A 7696-nucleotide genomic window follows, 5' to 3' on the forward strand; every position below is an offset into this window, starting at 1 on the left:
TATATATAAATATATATAAATTATATGTATAAATGTAAATTTATATCTATATTTATATATTATATATAAGTACATATAAATTATATATAATACATATAAATATAAATTTTTATGTATTTTTTCACATACCCATCTCTTCTTCTCTCTCTGAACTCTGAATCTAATCATGCCTTTCCAGCTTCGTACTCCTGCTGCCCAGCATACAATACAGTAGGTCTCAGTAAATGGACGGTTGAATAAATAAATGATTAATGAATAAATCATTGTTAACTTATCTCTTTAAAGTCTTGTATTTAACAGTGATATAAATGAAAGCTGAATAATAAAGTGCTTAATATCTGATGCACTCTAACTTAGACAACTTGTTTATCTACTGCTTTTTTGTAATGAGACACATACATAATAAAATAAGCCAGATTGCTTTATAGCAGTTAAGCTGGAGTTGTTAAACTCTACAGTTCTTCTCTAGAGAAAAGGAATATTTTCAGCATCTCATGTAGAGGAAGGGCTTTACCCAAGAAAGAATGTTAGCTACCCAACCTGGATGTTTATTGTGTTGCCTCCATTTTGAGGTCACATTTGCCTTCAGCCCATCCCTGTGGCGGAGAAATGAAACACGATGTGCTGATAATGAATCAATACTATGTTGATACTGTGCACAGGGATTAATCAAGAGCACTCATTCTCTTTCAGGGCAATTTCAAGCTGCCAGTAATCAGCAGAGCCATGCAAGCTGGAGAGCAAGCCAAGCACACACTTGACAGGGACAATCAAGCTGTACTTAGGGAATCTCCACAGTGAAATTCAGAAAAGGCCTTCCAGTCCCCAAGGCTGAAATGCACACAATCTTAGGTTAAATACCAGTCCCCTCATTCTTTCTTTGGGTCATCTAGTGCACACCCAAATTACTTAACCTTGAGTTGCTTCTTTTGTAACAGAGACACTAACTTACCTTTTCCTTTATACTTGAGAGGGATATCTAATTAAAATAGATTTTCCCCTCCATTTGGATATAAATGCTTAATTCTTGCAGCTGACCATTTTATCACTTCTTGTGTCCTCATTATATACAGAGTAAATATCAACTTCATAGAGTAGAGTAAACCATTATAGCTCTGATTAAAGTGACCCTAACAATCTGGTGTTGATTGTCTCCTTCAGGGAGAATTCATTGATACATAATAATATGAGGACACAAAAGCTGTTTTAGCTGCTTTTCTGAAAAACAATACTTAGAAGTAACACAATATAAAAACTAATAAAAATCATTTGTTCCTATTTTCATTTTCCCACTCATAATATATGAAGATACAGCATTCATTCTATTACATATGAAAAAATATAAAACGAAACAAGTTAAGGGAGTGCCCCATTTTCACCAAGTTAGTTGTTTCCAGAATGTTAATTCAGTTCAACTACCTGTTTTCACAGAACCTATCTGTACCTCCCTGGACTTTACGACTACTACCCTCCAGACCTAATTCCTTATCTGGACAGACAGTGCTCTTACTCAACATCACATGTTCCCTTGGCATGAAACTACGGATTGCACAAATCTCTGATCCCTGCCAGAAAACTCTTCTAGTCTCAGTCTTTCCTATCCTATATTCTAGCAAATGAAATCCCTGTTGAATATTTACCAGATGTGCAAGACATCTTTCACATTACCTTGTAGATCAATTTTTAAAATGTATTTCCACCCTACTCTGTGCCCCAGGAAGCTAAGGAATATGGGTTGCATTAATGCACTTTATCCTCTCAATTCTGGTTAGATTTAGCCAATTGGGAGCACCCACAGGGGATGGGAAAAGGAGAGTAAAGTCATGATATTCATTCCTTAGGGTCAACTCCCTCAACCCGCGGTCATGGCACCTACTGAGTGCCCTCTCTGTAGGTAATAGACACCCACTGCTACAGGCTAACAGTGACTAGTCAGGTGTGGTTTCTTGATATCATTCTCACATCTTTGTCGGAGGTCCCTTTATAACTAATTCTCTTCCAACTACCCACTTTCTCGTTTGGATCCAAACTAATACATGAAAGGAATCAGAAGAAAGAGTAGCATATAAAGCATTGGACATATCAAATAACGTATGGTCTCCTCATCTCTACCTCCCCTCTATTCCTGCCTCATTTTCCAAAATCATGTTTAATGGCAATGCAAACTCTAAGCATATAAACTTTCTTGTCAAAGTACTATGCTGTTCTTACTAAAATGTTGTTTAAAAATACATACCACTTAATCTCAGCAATAAATGATCATATATGTATCATGTCATATCTTACATTTGCAGAGCACATAAGGTGGGTTTTCTTAGCTCTTTTGTGATAATCCTTAGCTCTTCAAAATGTAGAAGTGCTCAAGACAAAAAATTGATATGTTATTGCCTAACTGAACATATCTTTACTGAAGATGATAAGATTCTTACTATATGTGTCCAATAATTCTCTAATTTAAAAACTGATTGATAGCATAGAGTTGGATCAGTCTACTGAGAAAGGACATTATCCCCTCCCCAACTTTGAAAACTGTATCTCAAAAACCTTCACATGAGAATGAGCTCATGATTGAGTACAATTTTCAAAAAGAATTCAAAACATGACTCTCATATAAGTATAAAATGAACACAAATGAAAGATTTAATTAGTTAATCAATTAATGAAAGAACCAGTAAGATGGAAAACTAGTTCAAAGGAGATTTTCAGAAACAGAAACATATAATGACAAAGACACTCTCTCCTTAATCTAATTGCCATCAAGCCTCTCTAAGACCTCTAGGCCTTGACCTTGGGCTTTAGTATTCGTGATCAAGCCAGCATCACCCATTGCAGGAAGAATTTTGCCAAGTCAGTTTACAAGGAACTGCCCTCTCAATATTTGATTACCCACAAAATCTGATCAAATTCCATATCTCCTCCCTCTAATATTTGACGTCCCTAGCCTGTTTTTAGCAGAAATCCTCCCCCCTAGTTTTTATACTTCCTCTTGATAATTTGCTATCCACTGACACCCCACCCTGTTCTTTGCCTGTAAATCCCCCCTTTTCCTTATATTCAGAATTGAGCCCAATCTCTGTCTCCTCTATTGCAAAGTGCCATTGCACTAGTCCCCTGAATAAAATCGTCCTTACTGTTCTTTAACAAGTATCAGAATGATATTTTAAAATAATAGTCAAAGGAATGCTGAAATGGATATGCTAATAAGATACAAAACTGCAAAAAATCCTATACAGAAATAAAACTATAACATTTAGCACCATCTTTTCTCCTAGCCAGAAACATACAAGTTAACATGCAAATGGAAAATGGTAAAAAAATGATTAAGAAGCAAATAGGTAAGTCAATACAGGCGTATTCTCCTTTAAGGTTTTTAATGTTTATTTTTGAGAGGGGGAGGAGAGAGAAAGAGAATGTGATCAGAGGAGGGGCAGAGAGAGAGAAGGAGACACAGAATCTGAAGCAGGCACCAGGCTCTGAGCTGTCAGCACAGAGCCTGACGTTGGACTCGAACTCACAGACTATGAGATCATGACCTGAGACAATGTCAGACACTTAACCAACTGAGCCACCTAGGTGTATTCTTCTTTAACATTAAGTAATTCTCAGGTGAGTCCATATAACACTGCCATTGAAAAGTCATTCAGTCATCCTTTATAAGTTTTATAAATTTTGGATAACTTTTCTTTATGGAACATGAAGTTAAGCTAGATGAGGTCGTTAATTAGTCTAAATGCCAGTCTCCATATTTTTCATTTACTGAAGTCAAAATGAAGGCTAAATCCTATAGGAGTATAGCATAGTAAAATTTCCATTGATATTTTATTAAAAATAAAGAAATGACTTTCCATAACTTAGGATTCCTTGTGCTCTTCTATTGCTCTATCTTTTCCAGGTCAGAATGGGCCTGTAAGTAAAGTTCATGAGATTCCTCCTCTTTTAAATAACTTTAATCAGTTTCTTTTATATATAATTTCAGAGGTAACTAAATTTTCAGAGCATAGAGCTGTTTTTCCATCTTTGCTGATGCTGCAACTCTCCTCACATGTGGAACACTAAATTTTAAGCAATTTATTTCACTAGATACAGACTATAAAAGTACCATTTGCTTCTAGAAAGGGATTTAAGGTTCCTTCTAACTGAGACTATTCTTTTTTTTTCATTATCAACTTCATTTATTTTTTAAAATAGTTTATTGTCAAGTTTGTTTCCATATAACACCCAGTGCTCATCCCCATAAGTGCCCTCCTCCATGCCCATCACCCCCCTTTCCCTCCCCCTCACCCCATCTGCCCTCAACTTGTTCTCGGCATTCAAGAGTCTCTCATGCTTTGCCTCCCTCCCTCTCCCCCACTATTTTTCCCCTTCTTCTCACCCATGGTCCTCCATTATGTTCCTCCTAATCCACCTATATGTGAAACCATATGGTATCTGTCCTTCTCTGCCTGACTTATTTCACTCAGCATAACATCCTCAAGAACCATCCATGTTGCTACACATGGCCAGATTTCATTCTTTCTCATTGCCATGTAGTATTCCATTGTATAGAAAAACCACATCTTCTTGATCCACTCGTCTGTTGATGGACACTTAGGCTCTTTCCATGTTTTGGCTATTGTTGAGAGTGCTACTATGAACATTGGGGTACATGTGCCCCTATGCATAACTAAGACTATTCTTAAAAGTTTCCAAATATTTTGTTCTTTGGAGTATTTTTGAACACTTTTTAACATTCTAAGATAAATTATTTTATAAATAACAGAATCTTCCTCAAAAAGAAAGGTAATAAAATGGAAGAAAATGTAAATAACTAAACTTATAAGGGTGAAAAATAAACAAAAATATAGCTACAATAAATGCTTAACCATATGCCAAGAACAGAGATGGGCCCATTACATACAATAATTGCTTGATTTCACACCAGTTCTGCCTCCTACAGCTTCATGAGGTAAATAGTACTAAATTCAAACTCAACAGCGAAAAAGTATGTATCAGGATGTGAATTCCTATCCATTGCTTTTCACCACACGAGGCTGCCTTCCTAAGAAAGAATATATTCTGTATTTTTGTGACAGTCACACATCTGCCTTTATTGTGAGCAGCAGGCGGGACACTTCCAACAACAACAAAAAATAATTTACTAAAGCAAAGATTCAGTGAAGCCACCTGGCCTGAGCCCTTGGGATCTCATACTTAGATGCTGACCCTGAGCAGCAGAAAGAGGGCTCCAAAGCCCAGGAAGAACAAGGCCACCAAGGAGATGAGGAGCTCTTTGTATATATACCTAGTGTACTTGGTGGAGGTAGCCTAATAACGAAGAACCAAGTGGTAAAGAACATACCAATGGCCAACAGCACCATGGTCAGATTGAGGAAGACAGCTGGATTCACTGGCTGGTGTATCTCCTCATGACCTTCATCTCCATTTTGCCAGCTACAGGGTAATCCACCACTCTGCCATTGGAATAACACATTGGCAGGATATATTCTACATTTTATAGCTATAAACTATAGTGTCACTGAAACAAAACAGCCAATCAATTTAATCAATTTGTGAATATCCATTGATTCTCAAGCAGAATGCCTTCTCTGCCTTGTTGATTCTGGAAATAATTTCTTCATAGAAATAAAATAAAAATATGTTATACTATTTCCTCAACATTAAAAAGAAAAGTGAACACAATTTTCCATATCTTTCTGTTTAAATATGGAACACTTCATGAATTTTCATGTCATTCTTATACAGAGGCCAAATTGATAATCTTCTATTATTCCACTTTTGGTAGATGTACTATCAAACAAGCACCATATCTTCTTGATTTTTTACCAACACTTCATTAAAAATGTGAATGTAACAAAAAGGACAAACAAAATACTCTGCCTTGCAAAAAGGAAGCTCTTTGTTTCTTCCAAAATTTTGATGTCAAATCTAAAATGTTTTGCTTTCCGGCAAAAGCATGCTTTTTCTCAGTTTTCACCTGCTGTGAGAATTATTCCTACATTATAATTAGTTCAGATAAATGAATGGCAAGATTGCTCTTCAGATTTTACTTTTTAAAGCTCATTTACATGATGGTCTATGATGACATGGTTATTAACAGTTTTTGGGCAATTAATTAAGGTAGTTGGTAGAGTTGTTAGCACAAAATGAAACTAAGAGGTTGTTTTAGTAAATCCTTCTGCTCCGGAGACATGAGAGTAGCCATTAATCCACACTAACTAAATGAATTGTGCTATTCTTTCTCTCACACTCCTCTCTACGGTAGGCACTATATTATTTAACAGATCTTTTTTACATTTTAAATGTGAAGTCTTGGTATCTTTCAAACTACTGTCACATCCTTCTTTCCTCTTCTCCCCAAGCTATGAAGCATTGATTATGTACTGGCTGTTTTCTCTTGCTCAAGGAGCTCTTTCTTTCATCTCCTTACAGGCTCCACCAGATAGAAGCATAGTGCAGTAAAAACTCTAATGGTAGTTTATGAGAATAAAGGATTGCCTTTCTGGGGGTCAAGATTTCTCCACTTCCTCATATAGTCTCCTCCTCCTAGATATTCATCTAGATATTCATCTAGATAATCAGTCCTAGATATTCATCTGGGACTTTCCAATATCAGTTCATGTTTCCTCTCCGGGACCCAGCTCATGGCTGTTAGGTGGGCCTGAAGCTAGTAATTATGTACAATATATGTGAATGGAAGTGACATATGAACTTTCCAGCTGGGCCAATACAGGCTTGTGCTCAGTTTTCCATTCTCTCCTCCTGCCTGACATAGCACTCCAGAAAAAGCCACAAGTCTGCTGAGGAACCACAAGGATAGCTGTCCCAAAGTGTCATCCAGACTCACAGGGGGCTTTGCCTTAGTGAGAAATAAAAGTTGCTGTGTTAAGCCACTAAGGTTTTTAACATTATAGCACAATTGAGTTTACTACTAACGCCCCTTGAAAAGAACTTGAAGCAAAAAAACCCTGAGACTGGTACCTTCTTGGCTTATTTATTTAGGATTTCCTTACTTATTTGTTTTCTAACTCACAGCACTGTTCAATATGTCCTCAAAGATTTATTGCAATTCAGATAAATGGCAATAAATTTGTTTCAGCTTTATTGAGGAATAATTGATAAAATTATAAGATATTTTTTAAAAAATTTTAGCATTTATTTATTTTTGAAAGACAGAGCGTGAGTAAGGGAAGGGCAGAGAGAGGAGACACAGAATCTGAAGCAGGCTCAAACCCACAAACCATGAGATCATGACTTGATCCAAAGTAGGATGCTTAACTGACTGAGCCACCCAGGCACCCCACAAATTGTAAGATACTTAAGGCACACTCTTTAAATTTCAGGGGTTCCTGGCTGGCTCACTAGATTAGGAGCCCCTCTTCAGCTCAGGTCATGATCTCACAGATCATGAGCTCGAGCCCCACACTGGGCTCTGTACTGACAGCTCAGAGCCTGGAGCCGGCTTCAGATTCTGTCTCCCTCTCTCTCTCTGCCCTTCCCCTAATTGCACTCTGTCTCTCTCAAAAAAAGAATAAACATTAAAAGTTTTTTTTAAATTTCAACAAAAACTTACAGTTAGCAAATTTAAAGTGCAGAAAAACATATTATTTTAAAGACAGACTGTACTGGGCGGGGGTTGCCTGAGTAGCTCAGTCCGTTGAGCATCTGACTCTTGATTTCAGCTCAGGTCATGATGCCA

At 36.9% G+C, this 7696-nt stretch overlaps 1 non-coding gene across 1 annotated transcript; it reads right to left on the reverse strand.

Moving 5' to 3' along the window:
• Positions 1–5697: 5697 nt before the first annotated feature.
• Positions 5698–5802, reverse strand: LOC144233122 (U6 spliceosomal RNA). Its single transcript, XR_013335595.1, has one exon. It is a non-coding gene; the product is annotated as a U6 spliceosomal RNA (small nuclear RNA).
• Positions 5803–7696: the final 1894 nt, after the last annotated feature.

The sequence above is a fragment of the Crocuta crocuta genome, unplaced genomic scaffold, assembly GCF_008692635.1.
Source record: "Crocuta crocuta isolate KB4526 unplaced genomic scaffold, BGI_CrCroc_1.0 scaffold54, whole genome shotgun sequence".
Taxonomy (NCBI): Eukaryota; Metazoa; Chordata; class Mammalia; order Carnivora; family Hyaenidae; genus Crocuta; species Crocuta crocuta.